We start from the raw sequence: 21,030 nt of genomic DNA on the forward strand, positions 1-21,030 counted from the left end.
TCCAACCACGTGTTTAAGTTTCCTAGGGCTGGAAATTGACTCCCAGCAGGGGGAGTGCCATCTTCCCATGGCGAAACTTGTGGGGCTTTGGGAGGCGGTGGTGACGGTGTGGCGGTCACATTGAATGAGCTGCAATCGCTTATCGGAAAGCTCAATTTTGCTTGTCGTGTTGCTCCGATGGGGCGAATATTTAGCCGGAGCCTTTCCAGGGATAGGGCGGGGGTGCGACTGCCGCACCACTTAGTGCGGGTGTCCTCGTCCATGAGGGCTGACTTGGGAGTATGGGACACACTCCTGGAGCACTTCAATGGCACGTTATTCTTTCGGTGGGAGGCGGTGTCTGTAACGGATCGACCTGGGTACCTCCATTGAAGGATGCTCCTAGCGCTTCCTGAGGACTCCAAGCACTGCAGCAGACACCACAACCACCGCAGACTCCACAACCGCCGTAGCTTAACTGGAGTCTCGCCGTCTTCCTTCCATCCTGTATGAACCTCCAGCATCCAGGACCGTGTGGGAAAGACCTCTCCTCCAAGGAGAGTGTAACAGGAACAAGCTCTCAAAAGAGCTAAGTGATTAAAGCTCTAGGGAATATGCAGCGCATAGCAATCCCCAGTGTGATTATAGCTGTACCCTCCAATCACGAGACAAGATTACGTGTTGAGGGTCAAGAAGAACTCTGATGTTTAATGACAGGGACTCTGATTTTATGCAGTGCTCCCCTGCAAGGGAGACGCCCACAGGCAATTAGGCATTAACCAATCACATATCAGTTACATCCCACATGTTCCCTCCCCTCTGCTTGGGAGATAATTGAGTTTCTTACTGTATCTACTCAATTATCTCCAAGCTAAAACTTATCCATTTTAATACATTTGTATAACTCCAAAACTATACATTCAATCTTCATAAAAACCACATATTAATAATCAGCATACTTTACTTCCATCCAGGGGTTAAAGAGTTAGCTGGAAGTCCTTTATGACCGACCGCAAGCACATTTTCATGCCCAAAACAGTTCCACAGATTCAGGCTGTGTGGTCAGTCTATTTCTGCCCTGAAAAGTAACAAAGTCCCATCCGAAGGCGGCGTCGAAGTGTCGAAGTGGAACCGGGGTTGCGTTTTAGCAGTATTCAATAGTATAATGGAGGTCTATTTTACACCAAAATGACAAAGTCCCGTTCGGACGTGTGTTCGAATCTTCGAACGGGACTTAGCCTCCAGCCGCAGTGTCGAAGGGTAGGGAAAGGTACAGGTCACCGCGTTCGACTGGATTAAAATGGCCGCCGCCACGTGTTCGACTGTCTAATAGCGGCCACTTCGACTGCTTCGGCACTTCGACGGCTTCGGCACTTCGACTGCATCCAAAGTGCCAGTTTAAAAGTACAAACCCTTTCTTTGTACAACACAGTTAAAGGGCCAGAAACAGTATACCAAGATCCATTAGGCCCAAATACAGTTCTTAAAGGGCAATACATCCCAGGGCCATAGTCGCAGGGCAGGAGGCTAGCGATCAGTCCTCTCCAATGCCCAGTGGCAAATGGCAGTTTGTCACAGTGTCGGCTGCTGAGCAGGTTTCGGGGCGTACTTCGGGGGTCGGTGGAGCTAGGCGCCCTGACCTACAGCCTGGGCGGGTAGCCCGCTGGTGCGGAATCTGGCTTTCTTGGAACTGTACCCTTTGGTGGTCGCCTTGTCACTTTGGGGTGCACTCCTGTGCGATAGGAAGGTGGTGTTCTATACGGATAATATGGCGGTGGTGCATGCAGTTAATAACATGTCGGCTGCTTCGGTGCCAGTGGTGTACCTGTTGCAGAAGTTTGTTTTGCTCTGCATGTCCCTCAATGTGGTGTTCTGCGTGGGACACGTACCGGGGTATTTGAGTGTGGTGGCTGATGCTCTGTCTCGTTCGCAGTGGTCTCTATTTCAGGAAGGAGCGCGGGAGACGGGTAAGACTGCACAACCGAGGTGTGGCAGCTCGGGACGTCCTACTTGGGGGACTGCTGAGCGCATCATTGGCCCTGGGTACCTGGATGGCATAGTGTAAGGTTTGGGATGCATGGGAACGGTTGCTGGAGGGCTTAGACGGGGACGTGGCAGGTGTCGCTCAGCTGGATGGGTTGCTTTGGTACACAATCCTATTGCTTAGCAAGGGCTCCTCCCCAGCGGTGGTTGATAGGCACATGGCTGTGCTGGCATTTTGGCTTAAGCTGCGGGGGTGGGTAGACTTTACTAAGCATTTTGTGATAAGACAAGCGCTTAAGGGCTTCTGGAAGGGGAACAAAACCCGGCACGCCAGGAGGCCGGTTTCCATTGCACTTCTTGAGAAGTTGGTGCTTTCTGGATCGGGGAGTTGGTCAGCGCTAACCAGGTGAGTCAAGGGGGGATACTGCTCACGGACGTTCGGGTGGAAGCCCGGGGGTGGTGATCTATCTGGCCCGGTCTAAGACTGATGTCAAGGGTAAAGGTGTCGATGTGGTGCTACATGCTTTTCCGGGAACCCCTTTGTGCCCGGTGGCTAGTACTACTAGATACTTGTCTCGGCGTCCAACGTCTGGCGGCTCGTTCTTGGTGCATGTTGACGGTTCTTCACTTTCCCGTTTTCAGTTTCTCAGGGTCTTTCGGATGGGGCTCCAGCAGAGTCAGTTCAGGACGCACTCATTCAGTATAGGGGCCGCGACGGAGGCAACAAGGTTAGGTTTGGGGGACGAGCTTGTGAAAAAGATTGGGAGGTGGGAATCGGTTTGGTTCTGGGCTTGCTTGGGGTGATCAGCTCAGGAAGTGTGTGCCTGGGCTGACGTGTTTCTCTTGTTCCCGTAGGTCAAGTGTCTTGGATCGTGGGCCATTCCTTTATATTTTGGGCCAAGAGAAGAACTGCTGCTCATTTTTGGGGTCAGTAGCTGGGCTTTCCTGAGGACCGGATGAGGTTGCTCTGGTTTGGCTACAGGGACTACGGGTGGCAAGAGGTTTGCAGTGAGGTGTTCAGGATTGTAGCGGGGGTTAGAAGGGCAAGATATGCTGGTCTTGCACGCAAGAGGTAATTCCTCACCCCGCCACAAGCTCAGACCTTGAAACCTTAAGCCGTCTGAGCTCCGCCAACCAGCATAAATAATGCCCTGACCAAGCCTTCCTGCAATCCTAAATTAAACAGGTCCCACCAAATTCGGCCAACCCTGCACTTCCCATGGACCAAATCACAAAAAACTATAAATAAAGGGAATAGTTAAAATTGCATAGTAGACTTGTATCAGTAACACATGAGCTTGGAGACCTAGTTTCAGTACTTTGGATATACCTTGCACTATGACATAGTTTTAACATAAAAGTAAAATAAAGAAAAATGATAAACAAAAAAGGACACATGACAGTCTGAATAGGACTGCTACAAAAGATGGAGAGTCGTGTGAAACAGTATCAGTCAAATATTTCAAACTGGTTTTGGGGAACTTTAGGCACAGACCCTAAATTTTATGGAAAGTATGTGCCGTGTTATTCCTTCTGTGTGACACTCCATATGATCATTTAAAATATCAAAGGATTGGGGAAGAGGAAGAATAAAATTAATAAATATATTTCTCCATGTCCGAAACAAGAGAAATATAAAAGCCAGACAACAAAGATGCTACTTGGAAAGATCCCCATAGGTCAATATATAGGGCCAATCCCACCAAATGTGAAGGTAGGTGCCTCTGTTGCAGCAGTCTCTCCAACACCCGTCACAATACATTTGGGACATATTTGAATTTTTTAACATTATTTTGCTATTTTTAATGCAGGGTTTTTGTTTTTTTAGGAATGAGAAATACTTTAAAAGTTTTTAAGTTGAGAAATAATCTTATGAGTTTTCAGAACAAAAGAAACTTTGAAATAAGAAGCCAGTAAGAATCATGATTTTGAGTTTGAAGAAGATTACAGTGCTTGGCCAGTGCCTCCACCCAATCTGTTAGCTATAAATGCGGGTGAGGCCTCACAATGAAACCCACAAAAATATTCGGAGACAGGAAATCAGTCTAACCATCGTGAAAAGAAAGAGCAAATAGCAATGCCTTCATTTTTTTGAGATGAGAAAATATCAGGAGGTTTTTTGTAAAATAACCTGCAACCAAATTTCCAAAAGAAATACAATGGACCAATAATGCATAGAGGAGAACACACTAATGAACAAGATATACATTTAGGAAATTCTTTACTCAATTCTGTATACAATAGTAATTACATAGTTGTTTCACAAGTGATGCATGTTACTTTTTGGGAAGTGAGTCCTATTTTAATCCATTGACTAGTAAAAAATATATATTAAAGTTTTCTATATATATATATACACACATACATACATACATACATACATTAAAAGTACACTATAATCACCCTAACCACGTCATCTCAATTAAAAGGTCTGGGTGCAGTGTCCCTGTCCTATTAACCCCGCAATTTAAGCCACTGCAGTTTTGCCGTTTTTGTTTTTTTAGAAATGCTAACATTGCTGAGTTAAACCTACCTCTAGTGGCTGTACTACTGACAGCCACAAAAGGCACTTCTGTTGCACTGACAGAGTAAAACTCTTACTGGTAATGTGAAACGGTAGTCCAAATAGGAAAGCACTGGATACAATGCTTTCCTATGGAAATATTGGCGCCGTGTTGATGCCTAAATATGAGAACGGCACTTGCCACACATGCACATTAGGTCCCCGTTCCTCCTCTACGTATTTGATTGGAGGAGTGGGACACTGGCCAGACATGCACTTTTCATCCCCAATGCTTCTCTATGAGGAACTCCTCTATGAAGAGCATTGGATTGAACGAGAAGACATAAAGTCAGTGATGACATCGTTGAAGCGGATTGGACTGCTGCAGGGATTTGATCTTGGCTCTATAAAATAGTAAAATAATACGCATTTTTAAATTAGATTTAGGGGCCACAGAATCCAAATGGTTTGTATTTCTAACTCTTTTGTACTTCTTTAAATGCCTGCATTAGTTGGTAAATTAGCTACATACTTATTTTGTTTAAAAAAAACTGTTAGTTTGAGTGCAACTTTAAGGGGTTTATTCAATAAACACAAAACTACAGGGAATTAGAAATTGCAAATTTTAGGATAAAAATAGTCAAGTTGGAAAAATAGCGGAGATTTGTTTTGCATATCGGACATTCTGGCCTAAAATTTAAAATTTCCTTGTCAATTCTCCAAAATTCTTGGTTTAGAAAATAACCTCATGTGGTTCTCCCAAAATCAACACAGCTGATAAATATGTGTACACTTTTAAAGAAGTAATAACACATTGAAAATATAATTAAAAATAAGTATATATGTTACTATTAAATAAAGTATGCCACATTTTAGGTATATTTTACATAAATTTGATTACAAGTCTAATCTAAAAATTACTTTAAATTGATGATCCTCCTAAGAAATTAAGGCCACTTTACTGAGTTCCTTGATGTCCTTGGTTTCCCAAAGAAATAAAATGTTTTCCAAATAAGTGGCACTTGAATTACTCGAAATAGCAGATGTGGAAAAGGTTCGGTTTTAATGAGCTTGCCGTAGACATGAATAACATTTCATGGGACTGGAGAGGGTTATTGACCGCGTATACCACCAGTATTTTTATAACCAACGCAGAGAGAAAAAATAATGGAAAGTTCCAAATATATAAAAGAACGAGAGCAATGGAAATGTCTGAATAATTATATAATGCCTCTATAAAGATGCCTTTTGAACTAAGAAGAACAATACACGCTGACATGCACGACAATGCAAAAAACTTGTGGATGTGTGGATGGGTAAGAGGAAGAGTCTGTGTGTAGTGGAAGGAAGCTTACGCTGAAATATTAATATCAAAGCAAATTGTTAGAACGCATGAAAGAACAGGAAAAAAAGCACATTAGCCCTTTGGCCCTGATCTTGAAAAGAACATGGTACGTGGCTGCATTAATAATCATCAACACATGTAAAATATTTAATGATTTAACAATGAAAAAGAAGCATTTATCATGTAAAAATATCCACAAAGCAAGAAAACAGGCAATTTATTCTATTATTCCCAGTTTGTATCTGCATTGTAGGAATGTGGCTGAGATGTTTTTGGCCATAGATTATTGACAAGGAATGGCTATCTTCCAGCAGCTATGTTAAAGGTTATTTACTAAATGCTGTAGCATTTTTTTCCAAAACTGAAAATCTAATTGGTAGTTCAAATTCAGATAGAACTCTTGTGATTTGTTATAATCTAAATTGAGCAAACCAGCTCTAAATTGATCCCAAACTTAAATTTCTGTGAACTTATCTGCAATAACCCACAATTGCAGAGGATTGACCCAAATAACCACCAAAGTGGGTCTGAAAATCAGGGGTTATCTTGTCAAGCCACTCATTTTTATGTAAACTGTTGTCCTCATATCCTCTTCTTCTGTCCATTGAAATCCAATTATTTATGCAGGTTAGGTCCCCGTAAGTCTGCTCTTTATAGTCTGGGACTTTCTATGTTTGGTCATTTTGACCTCTTCTGCATCAATGAACAGTTTATGCTGGCTGTGGAATAATAGTCTAGATCTAGGACCTTACACATTGGAAGCCTCAGAGCAGGTTTAGGTGTACTGATATTAGACATATCTGCTTCCAACTAAGTTAATTTTATCATCACTTTAATGTGTGTTTGTTTTCTTGATTAATAAGGCTCCTTTAATTACTAATTGATAAATTATAGAGGCCATTTATCAAATAGCACACTCTGATGAATTGACAAACCCATTAGATCATGATTAGTGATGTCACAAACATGACATTTTCCATTCGCGAACGGCGAACGCGAACTTCCGCAAATGTTCGCGAACGGGCGAACCGCCATAGACTTTAATAGGCAGGCGAATTTTAAAACCCACAGGGACTCTTTCTGGCCACAATAGGGATGGAAAAGTTGTTTCAAGGGGACTAACACCTGGACTGTGGCATGCCGGAGGGGGATCCATGGCAAAACTCCCATGAAAAATTACATAGTTGATGCAGAGTCTGGTTTTAATCCATAAAGGGCATAAATCACTTAACATTCATAAATTGTTTGGAATAACGTACTTTAAAACATCAGGTATGATGTTGTATCGATCAGGTAGTGTAAGGGTTATGCCCACTTCACAGTGACAGACCAAACTCCCCGTTTAACGCACCGCAAACAACCGCAAACAGTCCATTTGCACAACCGCAAACTCCCCATTTGCACAAGGTTGGATACCAAGCTAGCCATGTCCCGTTCCTTGTCCTCACTGATGTCATTGAAGGTCTCTTCCTCCACCCAGCCACGTACAACACCAAGGGTCCCCGAAAGATGACAACAAGCCCCCTGTATTTTTTTTAATGTACACTACTGTTACACCAGATATGAGTTGCACTGGTGTGACACTGTGCCCTGGCAGGCCCTGAAACACACACGTGTGAAGGAAACTGACTGCTATTATATTACAGTCAAAAAAGTTTGGTTTTTTTTAAATGCAAGCTATTGTGACACCAGATATGAGTGGTGGCACTGGGACCACCTTAAAAATATTGGATATCACTAAAAATCATGATCACTATATACTAGACATGTGCAATTCGTTTCGGTCCGAATTAAAATTTGGGCGAATTTCAGATAATTCAGACACTCGGGTGCTTCCGAATGTCCGAATAGTTGAATTGCCGAAGTGCCGAATTGCTGAAGTCCCGAAGTACCGAAATTACCGAATTTCCGAAGTGCCGAAGTGCCGAATTGCCGAATTGCTGAAGTGCCGAATTGCTGAAGTGCCGAAGTTCCGAAGTTGCCAAAGTTCCGAGGAGTCAAAGTGCCTAAGTTCCTAAATTCCGAAGCACAGTATTGCCTAAGCACGAATATACTTACCCAGTGAAAGAAGAAGAATGTTACACTGTATACAATTTCAAATAAAAAGTATACAAACAGACAGGATTCAGCTGTAAGCATTTGCAACATTTACAACAATCAAGTAACACACAATCATATAAAATGTAAGTTACTAAGCCAGTCAGTGTAATGACAGGAATTAATAAGTAGATAACTCCCTAATTCCCACGGTATTAGGGAGCTATCTACTAAAAGGCTGAAAGACCTAAATTGGTCTTTCAGCCAAATTTACTAATACTAAGTAAAAATTACTTAGTATTAGTAAATTATGCCCTAATCACTATACCGCGAGTAGGGGCATGTCTATTAAACAGTGAGCAGTCTGTGGCTGTTCACTGTTAAAAAACAATAAAAGGGTCCCCCCCTCCTGAGCGGGTGGGGGCCCTAAAGTAAAAAAAAGGGGGGAGGACATATTGTCCTCCCCACCGGCCCCCAACCCTGAGCGCCGGGTGGGGGCCCTAAAGTAAAAAAAGGGGGAGGACCTATTGTCCTCCCCACCGGCCCCCACCCCTGAGCGGTGGGTTTGGGCCCTAAACAAGAATAAGGGGGGGGACCTAATGTCCTCCCCCCTTGCCCCCACCCCTGAGCTGTGGGTGGGGGCCCTAAATACAAATTCGGGGGGGACCTAATGTCCTCCCCCCTGACCTCCACCCCTGAGTGGTGGGTGGGGGCCCTAAACACAAATTGGGAGGGGGACCAAATGTCCTCCCCCCTGGCCCCCACCCCTGAGCGGTGGGTGGGGGCCCCAAACAAAAGTAAGGGGGGGAGGACCTAATGTCCTCCCCCCTGGCCCCCACCCCTGAGTGGTGGGTGGGGGCCCTAAACAAGAATAAGGGGGGGGACCTAATGCCTTCCCCCTGGCCCCCACCCCTGAGCGGTGGGTGGGGGCCCTAAACAAAAATAAGGGGGGACCTAATATCCTCCCCCTGGCCCCCACCCCTGAGCGGTGGGTGGGGGCCCTAAACACAAATTGGGGGGGACCTAATGTCCTCCCCCCTGGCCCCCACCCCTGAGTGGTGGGTAGGGGCCCTAAACAAGAATAAGGGGGGACCTAATGTCCTCCCCCCTGGCCCCCACCCCTGAGCGGCGGGTGGGGGCCCTAAATACATATTTAACCCCCCTCCCCCCAGGTGACTAGGGGTCCCCAAACCCCTAGTCATCCCCTCCCCCCAAAAAATAAACTCCTACCTACCCCCCTCACCCTAAAAATAATGAGGGGGGACCATTTAACTAAGTACCTTTAAAAATAAAAATACACTTACCATTCAATGTTTTCTTTCTTCTAAAATCTTCTTTTTTCAGCCCCAAAAAAAGCCAAATAAAAATCCATAATAACCGACGCCAAAAAAAACAAAAAACGAGCGCAAAAAAATAAAATCCATCTTCACCCGGCGAGGGCTCCGCGCAGACTGAGCTCTGCAGGGCGGGGCAAGGCTTATAAAGCCTTGCCCCGCCCTGCAATTAAGCTCAGAGCACTCTGATTGGTGGGTTTAAGCCATCCAATCATAATGCTCTGACAGGTAAATGAAGAGACTGACAGGTAAGTCTCTACATTTACCTGTCACAGCACTCTGATTGGTTGGTTTGAATACCACCAATCAGAGTGCTCTGTGTCATTTTACACAGCGTGGGAAAGTTCTGTGGAATTTTCCCATGCTGTGTAATTTGACTTATAACAATCTGATTGGTGGAGGTCCTCCCCCCTTTTTTGTACTTTAGGGCCCCCACCCGCTCAGGGAGGGGGGACCCTTTTTTTTTTTTTAACAGTGAGCAGCCACAGGCTGCTCACTGTTTAATAGACATGCCCCTACTCACGGTATTGCGAGTAGGGGCACAATTTACTAATACTAAGTAATTTTACTTAGTATTAGTAAATTTGGCTGAAAGACCAATTTAGGTCTTTCAGCCTTTTGGTAGATAACTCCCTAATACCGTGGGAATTAGGGAGTTATCTAGCAAGCGGCTGCAACAAAAGTCCCGAAAAGTCCGGAAATGTGGGAGGGATAATGTATAATAAACACAGGTTACTGGCTATGGGAGGATAATGTATAATAAACACAGGTTACTGGCTATGGGGGGATAATGTATAATAAACACAGGTTACTGGCTATGGGGGGGATAATGTATAATAAACACAGGTTACTGGCTATGGGAGGATAATGTATAATAAACACAGGTTACTGACTATGGGGAGGATAATGTATAATAAACACAGGTTACTGGTTGTGGGGGGATAATGTATAATAAACACAGGTTACTGGTTGTGGGGGGATAATGTATAATAAACACAGGTTACTGGCTATGGGGGGATAATGTATAATAAACACAGGTTACTGGTTGTGGGGGGATAATGTATAATAAACACAGGTTACTGGCTATGGGGGAGATAATGTATAATAAGCACAGGTTACTGGCTATGGGCAAGATAATGTATAATAAGCACAGGTTACTGGCTATGGGGGGGATAATGTATAATAAACACAGGTTACTGGCTATGGGCAAGATAATGTATAATAAGCACAGGTTACTGGCTATGGGGGGATAATGTATAATAAACACAGGTTACTTGCTATGGGAGGATAATGTATAATAAACACAAAAAAAAAAATAATAAAAAAAAATGAATGCAGCTTCAGAATTAATCTAAATTGTATGCTGTCTAGGAGGTGGGAGAGTCTGGGAGGGAGGGTCTGCTGCTGATTGGCTGGAATGTGTCTGCTGACTGTGAGGTACAGGGTCAAAGTTTACTCAATGAGGACGAATAGGGGGCGGACCGAACATTGCATATGTTCGCCATCCACACGCTATGTTCGCCAGGAACTATTCGCCTGCGAACCGTTCAGGACATCACTAATCATAATAATTCATAATAAGTTGAAACAAATTATCAAAGTTCTCTCCTGCAGTGCAATTATTCGGGGTCTATTGCTAAGAGAGAATAACATTTACAATACAGTAGATAATTCACCACAATTCACAATTTAGTAAATACCCATGTTTATCAAAGTTTACCGAGGAACCGAGATATCTCATTTTATAATAATTTTGGTAAAACTTGACTCCGCGTTGGAAAGCTAAATTTTCTTTGTGGAACTGGGGTAATGTCATACTTCTTAAGCTTACTCACAGGTCTCAAGATGTTTGAGCTAAATAAAATGTTCCTGCCAAGTGTCAAAATCATTTAATAAATGTAAAACCAAAAGCCCAAAACAAATAAAACAAAATGTTGTGAATTGCATATACATCAAAATACTTTTAATTTGATGAACTGGCCAGAACAAATTTTTACTCAAGCCTAGTTGAAAGATTTGTAAGGTGACATTGATGGACAAAATAAATGTGTAAGACAAGTTTGTAAAACAAAAACAAAAAAAATGCAAAATAAAGGCATAGACCAGGGGTAGGCAACCTTTTAGCAGCACTGTGCCGAGATAGGATTGTGATGTCCCATACCGTGCCGGTCTTATTTTTTTTTTTTAAATTGAGGTGTATATGTTGCAGTATTCCGCTTGTGTTATTTATACTGCAGTTGCTTTGTATCATTGTATTTGTGCATATATGAACTATGTTATTGTATATGTTCATGAGTAGTTTATGGTATTGTGTACCTATGAATGTGGGCTGTGTATGGGGGCTTATTGTGGAATTGTGGGTAGATGGATATGTCACATCGTGTGTGTGTGGGGCTGTTTGTGGAATTGTTTGTGGATGGATATGTCACATTGTGTGTTTGGTAGTGTGTGTGTGTGTGTGGGGCTGTTTGGGGTTTTGCATGTGAGAGGCTGCATATGGGCGTTTGTACATGCATGTGGATTGTTAGCAGTGTTACGTTTGTGTGGATTGTGTTGTATTTGTGTGTGGGCTGTTGGTATTATTTGTATAAGGGAAGGGTTATTCTGCAGCTCTTTTTATATCTAGCAGTGTGGACGGCTTCCCTGGGTTCCAGTGGGGACCAGGCTGGCCAGGTACAGCTTAAGGACGCATTCACAAGTGCTGGGAGGAATTGATCTGAGATCACTTCCTCTACGTGCTCCAATGCATAAATTGAGGATTGCCCTTTACCACCTTTTCGTATTAGCAGATATCTGAAGTTTCATTGGGACTCCTGATAGGCCAGAGCCTATTTGGTTCTAGCAGCCTTGAGTGCATGGCACACGTGCCATAGGTTGCCTGGCATAGATCATAAGATACTTAAATCGGGTAGTTCTGGTCCTTACAGAAAGATATACACCCTCACAAATGAACACATACACCCTTAACAGGGTTATTCACTGAAGTGAGAATGCCATGCAACTTCAAAGCAAATTTAAGGTCAAAGTAGCCAAACCCGTAAAATTCTCTAAGTCCACTATGCTTCCAGTTTGGCTATTTTGGCCTTAAAATTTAAACTTACAGTAAGGGTGCACACATGACTAATCTGCAGATACCTTCCCCATACAAGAATGTATGTCCCAAGAAACCATAATTACTTATCTCAACATCAAAATACCTGCACACATTCAAAAGCTAATTATATACACACAGGTGTAACACATACTAATAACGATTACATATGCAACTAAGGAGAGAGTGGAGCTAGACTATAAGTTCTGGTTACTAAATTAAAGGTAAATCCTAAAAGGGACAAAACCAATGAAAAGTGAAGAAAGTAGACAAAAATAAAGTGCAATGGTGAGGTTTCTAGCGCTTGTTAGATCTGGGTATGGCAGCTGGTACTTCCCAAACCAGAGTCTCTTCTTTCTGGCAGTAACTATGTATAGATCAGGAAAGAATACAGGGAAGCAGCGCCTTCTGAGTGCCCTCAAACTCGTCTGGTGGTGAGTCAGTATGGGAAATATGAGGACAGAAAACAGAATATAGTGTAGTATATTCTATAGGTAGTGAGGTAAAATAAGAAAAATTGCACTTATGTTCAGCTCCAGATATATGTGCTTGTGCGGTATGATCCCCGCCTGTGGATATGTCGCTCAGCTTGGTACCTTGTAGATGGTAGGTCAGGGTCAAGCATCAGAGTGTCGAGCGTTCACAGGTATTTCCCTCCAAATTGCAGAGCAAAGATTTGTTTTTTGCTCAGTCCTGTGTAGCATAGGTGGGGTGGGGAGGAAACCACTTACGCTACACAGGATTGAGCAAAAAACAAATTTTTCCTCTCCTTTTGTGAATATACCTCCTTTTATAACAAAAAAACAGTCCCTTGAAAAGTGGGAGGCATATATACAAACTGTTGTAATTCCTACACCGTTCACCTGATTTGGATGTAAATACCCTCAAATTAAAGCTGAAAGTCTGCAGTTAAAGCACATCTTGTTCATTTCATTTCAAATCCATTGTGGTGGTGTATAGAGCCAAAAAGATTTATAATTGTGTCGATGTCCCAATATTTATGGACCTGACTGTACAGAGATACTGTGACAAGATCATGAGGCCCATTGTTGTGCCATGCATCCACGACCATCACCTCATGTTGCAGCATGATAATGCACGGCCCCATGTTTCAAGAATCTGTACACAATTCCTGGAAGCTGAAAACATCCCTGTTCTTGCATGGCCAGTATACTCACTGGACATCTCACACATTAAGCATGTTTGGGATGCTCTGGATCGGCGTATACCACAGTGTGTTCCAGGTCCTGCTAATATCCAGCAGCCGTGCACAGCCATTGAAGAGGAATGGACCAACATGCCACAGGTCCCAATCTACAACCTGATCAACTCTATGTGAAGGAGATGTGTTGCACTGCGTGAGGCAAATGGTGGTCACACCAGACACTGACTGGTTTTCGGACCCCCCCTGCACCCACCCAATACAGTAAAACTGCACATTTTAGAGTGGCCTTTGATTGTGGCCAGCCTGACGCACACCTTTGCAATAATCATGCTGTCTAATCAGCATCTTAATATGCCACACCTGTGAGGTGGATTGATTATCTCGGCAAAGGAGTAGTGCTCACTAACACAGAGTTAGACAGATATTGTGAACAATATTTGAAAGAAATAGGCCTTTTGTGTACATAGAAAAAGTCTTCGATCTTTGATTTCAGCTCATGAAAAATGGGGGCAAAAACAAAAGTGTTGCATTTATAATTTTGTTCAGTGCAGAAGCAGATTAGATTAAAGAAATCCTACAGTGCCAAGAAAAACTTTGGGTTAAAAGGCTCCCCCTCCCTCGCGCCCCCCTCCCCTGGGGCTGAAGGGGTTAAAACCCCTTCTGCCACTTACCTGAATCCGGCGTCAGCCAGCGGGGGAGATCTTGTGCGCATACGCGGCAATGGCTGTGCGCACATTAGACCCCCCCATAGGAAAGCATTATTTAATGCTTTCCTATGTGGGAAAATCTGATGCTGGAGGTCTGTGAGCATTTCGGAAGCCGAAGCCTCTAGTGGCTGTTTGGAAGATAGCAACAGAGGGCAGACTTAGAGCTGCAATGTAAAAATTGCAGTTCTATGCAACTGTAATGTTTTACATTGCAGCACTAAGTGCCAAAGGGTCACATCACCCAGACCACTTCAATTGACTGAAGTTGTCTGGGTGCCTACAGTGTCCCTTTAAGTTTCTTTTTAATGACAGAGTTGCTTTAACTCTCAAAAGAAGTATAAATAATCTTTACTCATCAATAGCAAACCAGCAACATCTTTTAGGTGTAGGATATAAATTTCACTACTCAAAGCTAACAATAATATAGCGGGGGTGATGGAGGGAAACAGAATAAAGTTAAAGCTGCACTGTCATGGCCGAATCCCGTATTTTTTAACCCCCCCTCCCGACTCCACTACATCTAACTGACCCCTTAATCACACCTAAATGCCCCTAAGCCCCGCATATTGCCTATTTTTTTACTTTATTTTCTGCCCCGATCTATATTCAAGGCACCGCCATCTTTGTGTGGGTAGATGAAATCCCTGTGGGACACGTCATCTGCCCACATTAGATAGCACTGTGAGATTCCCACACATGCCCAGTTAAACACTTGGGCATGCAAACAGGAATTTCATCTATTCATTCGTCAGAAAGATGAATGAATAGAAATTTCAGACGAACAAACAAACACCGAATATCAGTGTTCGTTTGTTCGTTCAGTTTATTACAGGGAGGGAGCTACTGGCTCGCAGCTCCCTCCTTGTAATATGCAAAGATAGAAGCGGCAAGAAGCAGTGCTCCCCGCCACTTCCTAAGCCCCCCATGTCCTCCCTCACTCTATGGGAGATTAAAATCTCCCGAATGCCCCTACTCGCTATACCGCGAGTAGGGGGATGTCTATTAAACAGTGAACAGCCTGTGGCTAAAAAAACGCCCAAAAAACCCTAGTAGCTGCGGGTGGGGGCCCTAAATAAGAATGTGGGGGGGGGACCAAGCCCCTAGTCACCCCCCTCTCCCCACCCAAATAAAAACCATCTCATACCTACCCTCCTCACCCTAAAAATAGTTAGGGTATAAAATAACTAACCTGTAAAGAAAAAGAAAACTTACCATTTGATGTCTTCTTTCTTCTAAAATCTTATTTTTTCAGCCCCAAAAAGGCCAAATAAAAAAAACATTATAACTGTCGAACTTAAAATAAAGTAAAAAACCAGAGCGCAAAAGAAAAAAAAAACAGACAAAAAAGAAAAATGACTCATAACACTCTGATTGGATGGCTTGAAATCCATCCAATCAGAGTGTTATGAGTCAAATTACACAGCATGGGAAAGTTCTTTGGAAATTTCCCACGCTGTGTAAAATGACAAAGAGCACTCTGATTGGCTTAAACCAACCAATCAGAGTGTTCTTAGCCTAATTGCAGGGCGGGGCAAGGCTTTATAAGTCTTCCCCCGCCCTGCAGAGCTCAGTCTACGCGGAGCCCTCCATGGGTGAAGATGGATTCATTTTTTTAGCGTCTGGTTTTTTCTTTTTGTCTGTTTTTTTTGCGCTCTGGTTTTTTACTTTATTTTAAGTTCGACGGGTATAATGGTTTTTTATTTGGCCTTTTTGGGGCTGAAAAATTACGATTTTAGAAGAAAGAAGACATCAAATGGTAAGTTTTCTTTTTCTTTACAGGTTAGTTATTTTATTCCCCCCTCACTATTTTTAGGGTGAGGGGGTTAGATAGGGGATAGTTTTTATTTGGGTGGGGGTGGTGACTAGGGGCTTGGGGACCTCTTGTCACCTTTGAAGGGGGGGGATTTGTCATTTAGGGCCCCCACCAGCCGCCCAGGGGTGGGGGCCGGGGGAAGGACAGTAGGGCCCCCACCCACCGCTCAGGGGTGGGGACCAAGGGGAGGACAGTAGGTCCCCCCCCCTCATTTTCCTGTAAGGCCCCCACCCACCGCTATGGGGTGAAGGCCGGGGGGAGGACAGTAGGCCCCTCTCCCATTATCCTTTATGGCCCCCACCCACCGCTCGGGGGTGGGGGCCAGGGTGGGGGCCGGAGAGGGGAGGACAGTAGGTCCCTCCCCCTCATTTTCCTGTATGGCCCCCACCCACCGCTCAGGGGTGGGGTTTGGGGGAGGACAGTAGGTCCCCCCCATTGTGATTTATGGCCCCCATCCACCGCGCAGGGTTGGGGACTGGGGGGGGGGACAGTAGGTACCCCCCCAATGTGATTTATGGCCCCCCACCCACCTTTAGGGTACTAGGGCTTTTGTTTTTTTTACAATTTGCAGCCACTGGCTGCTCACTGTTTACTAGACATGCCCCTACTCGCGATATAGTGAGCAGAGGCTGAATTTACTAATACTAAGTAATCTTTACTTAGTATTAGTAAATGTGGCTGAAAGACCAATTTAGGTCTTTCAGCCTTTTGGTAGGTAGCTCCCTAATACCTTGGGAATTAGGGAGTTATCTACTAAGCGGCTGCAAAATGCAGCCCTGGCAATGAATAGGATCGGAGTTTCATTCATTTGAATGAAATTTCTATACGAACAAACTCCCAAATTGCGTCCTAACAGGAATGGGGAAACTGTTCTCATTCTGTTAGGACGCAATTCGGCAGTTTTTCTGGCGTTCTGGCTAAGTGACAGGACGTTCGGCAATACTGACAGGAAGCATCGTGGGAACAGGGAGGAAAGCTAAGGATTGTGGGAAAATTGCTCTGAACACCGCAAACAAAGCACACTTTGCTCTTCCGCTGGTCATTGCTGGTCATGGCGTAGGAAACCTCCAAAAGAGAAACAGTCCCTACTTTGTCTTATATTTTCAAGAAAAATAGAGCAGACAGGAAGAAATTAAGAACAGATCCTGAGAGAGGGAGAGAAGAGGAATCGATTGGGGGAAGGTAAGTTCGGCATGACAGTGCTGCTTTAAAATAAAGATAAAGAAAGCTGGTCAAACATAGTAGCAAAAAAATACCTGTTTGGTTTACCATTGCAGGCAAAATTACATTTCTTTAAGACCAGTAATAAGAGTTCTGATGATCGTTTTGTTGATCGGGGGCTCTTCAAGGGGGAGTCCTTATTAGGAAAAACATTTTGCTAAATATACATCTCCAGAGAGCAATCTATTGCTCACCTTCGCATTTTTGCTGGAACAGTTCAATTCTTAATAATATTATTTCAAAAGGTATGAATTAGTTCTATCTACACACTTCATGAAAATGAATAAGTATGAACTCATACTAACACTCCATTTAAAGCTGAGCTATAACAAAAGTCCTTGAATATTCATTTGAAAAAGCAGATGGCTAAATACAGCCAGTTAAATTTTCCACTTTGATGGCTAAAGCACAATATTAAATATCTAGATGTTAACAAACGCAGACCTTTTCAACCAGCAATGAATAAAATTACACCGTACAGATCAAACACATAATTATGGTACAGATGGCATAATTATGTAAACCTGATGGATCGGCCATATTACAAATGCCAAAATAAAATAATTTCCAAAATCGTCCTTGCACAGCAAACTTGCTGATTCTTGGGCCTTGGTCTGTGCAACAGTTTGCTGAAAAGGAACACGTTTTATATAATACAATATCACAGCAGTTGCGTGTCACCAACTATGTTGGCTTAAAATCTATAATTCCTGGTGAATAACCCTGGGAGGACCTATAGGGAATTAATCAAGATACTTCAAATTTTAGGCCTGGAAACTTATTCCAAATCAACTACTTTAATCTAAAATTTTCAATTCCCTTATTAATTCTCTATAAATCATGATTTAGTGAAAAACATGTGTCTTTTATTTGTTAAATTGTGAAATGCTATGAACTGACCAATGAATTGTAGAATTTTTCCAGCTTGGCTATTTTGACAAGCATGGGAACTTGATAATGAGAGAATATTAGTGTGCGTTTCATTTTAAAGCGGATCTGTCACTTTTTAGTATTTGACAAAGATATAATATTTATGAAATACTGATTAAGATTGTGTTGGAATTTCACTGAAATTCCAACACAACCCAGAGATACCACTAGATAAAGAAGGGACTACTTTGTCTTATGGTAAAGCATGATGTTGACAAAAGTAAGAGCTCCACTGTCAACATTTGTCCAATGTAAGGATCCCGAGACATCAGGATCCTCCATGGACAAATGAAGGCTATGGAGATGGCATGATCCTCCATAGACCTTGCATTTGTGCGAGAGTACAGCACTCACGTGGCTCCTGGCAACTTAAGCTACAGGAGTCGAAGAGGAGCGGCAACATGAAGATGGTGGCGGCCGCAAGGGGAAGCCGGAGGCAAGTAAAACTCACCTTCCCTGCAACCAGCAGTCACTGTTACCCCACCTGATCCATGCATTTCATGGTCTTTGCAAAATATGCAAAGACACACAAAACTGGCACATCTACTTCAAGCATTCATCTGATTGATTTGCTACAACAGAGGGTAACCATAATTCAAGTAAAATTCTTCAGAACTACAAGAATACTATTAGGAATGTATGGAAGATGTTGTTAGTTGAGCATATATAATTCTCCTACAATTTTGTTTTTCAGTTAAAATTATTATTTTTAATACTTATTTATTAGCAACTGTTCCACTCCAAATCATGTTTTGTTCCAAAAAATGTGCAAAGAAAATGTTTCACATTATATTAAGGAATTGTTCAATGCTTATGAATTATTAAGTAGATTTGTGCATGACAAAAAAAAAAAAAAGTTGTTGAGACCAAACCTCTTACTTTGTCCGAAAATAACATTTTCAGGATGGCTAAATTTCAGCTATATATTGGTTCAGCTCGCCCGAATTCCGAAAAGATTTGTGAAAAGAAATCAGACTAATCAAAATGCGCAAACATGTTCCAAACAGTATACTCCAAAATATATATAAATAATATAAATATAAGAAAAAAGAAAAAGAATAGGATAGCACTCAAGAATTTTAAAAAGTAAATAAAACTTAACTTTTATTTATTAACAAATAAAAGTGAAGTTTAATTTACTTTTTAAAATCCTTGAGTGCTGTCCTATTCTTTTTGCTTGCATTTTCCTGCCAGATTGAGCACCAGGTACTATTGATATTAGTTACCCATGTTCTACTTTTAATATAACTAGTATGTATATATTAACATTTCACTGATAGTTTACAGATCAAGTGAGAAAAGGTAACCAATAGAGGTAAAAATAGGAGGGGCAATAAAAAACAAACAAAAAAAAAACCCTATATTATATTTTTCATGCTCATCCTTTTCCCCCCTCTATTCCCAATGTCTTACTTGAGCTGTGAATAAAATCAACATTTAGTGGCTGTCCCTTAAAAACATTTATTTTATTTTTTATTTTTGCGCAATCAGCATAATTGCTTGAGTTGTTTGTTTTGTGATAGTCTATATGGAAGTTCAAAAATTGGGAATTTGTACAATCACCCAATGGGCTCAAATAATGAATTCCAGTACATAAAGAAACACATCTCCAAGTCTATTATCAACCAAATTTGCTGGATTGGAAAAAAAAACCCCACCAATTTACCTCCAAATCAGTTATTGAATGATAACATTTGAATTTTAAGTTTACATCAGAATAAAACTAAATGGGTTATTCACTATAGTGAAAACTGCTGGAACTTCACAGTGAATTCAAAGTTGATTTCATGTTTAAGGCCAAAGTAGCTGAACTGGAAGCAGAGCTGACTTGGAGAATCTTCCCAGTTTGGCTACGTTGACCTTAAATTTGGAATTCACTTTGAATTCCAGACAATTCTCACTTCAGTAAGTAACCCTGCATGAAAATTAGTCACTATTTATTTTGTAAGTTGAATCAACACAGGGACAGACATAGCAGAATTATATTTCCATACCCCTTGAGGTATATATCTGAAATACTAAAGGAAAAGGGCTTTAGGCTTGTAACAGGGCACATCATAAGAGACCTGACGGCAGGATCAATTAGGCATCAAGTAAGCTTATTTAGCTACATCCTTTTATTTGTTTTTCAATTTTTACAGCCTTGAGATTGGCTACCCTCTGGATTAGTTTTAACAAACTTATCATCTCATCATCAAAATTAACTCTTCATTTTGCCCAAATAGGGTTTGGAAAGTAGACAGCCTATCAAGTATTGCCAGGTTATTAAAAGGACCAGAGAGCCCAAAACAACTCCTATTAATCCCCCACATATGAGGTTTTGAGGGACGGGACTAATACAGATCTCTCCTGACTAATATATGGGTTTAGTGGACCTTCAATTATTTAATTTACCTTTTCTTATTAATTGTTAAATTTGGGCCTTGATTGTAATATTTTCGGATAGGTTTATCAAATGATCACAATCTGTTGGAAAAAAAACTTTTCAAATTTGTGGACCCTGGACATACTTGGAAACTAGAGAAATCTCAATGCATCTTTCCTGGTAAAATATTTTATAAATAATATTAATAAATCTACAACTATTCCGATAAACTTTAACAGAGACTTCTGTAGATAAACCATTTGAAATGGCTTTCCAACAGATTGTGATCATTTGACATTTTTATTTAAATACTGAAATCAAGGCATATGATCAGGGGAGGGCTGGCAGCCTTAGGCCTGGGGGGCAAAACCAGTCAAGTGGCCCATTGCGCCACCAAATCAGTTCACCATCCATGCCCACCTTTTCCTGGTTTTATAACGGATATTGATGTTATGCTAATCAGTAGCTCTTTGCCATACCCACTCCTTCATGGCTCTGACTTTCAATGTTGTCAGAGCACAGGCTGAGAATCTCTGAGCCTGTGCTCTGACTCACTA

The 21,030-nt window shown here is 42.1% G+C and overlaps 1 protein-coding gene across 2 annotated transcripts in view; it reads right to left on the reverse strand.

Annotated features, from left to right (window-relative positions):
• The window catches only part of AHRR (aryl hydrocarbon receptor repressor), a 386,440-nt gene that overhangs the window by 108,880 nt on the left and 256,530 nt on the right, over nt 1-21,030 (reverse strand). The window lies entirely within an intron of this gene.

The sequence above is a fragment of the Pelobates fuscus genome, chromosome 4 (assembly GCF_036172605.1).
Source record: "Pelobates fuscus isolate aPelFus1 chromosome 4, aPelFus1.pri, whole genome shotgun sequence".
In the NCBI taxonomy this organism is placed as follows: domain Eukaryota; kingdom Metazoa; phylum Chordata; class Amphibia; order Anura; family Pelobatidae; genus Pelobates; species Pelobates fuscus.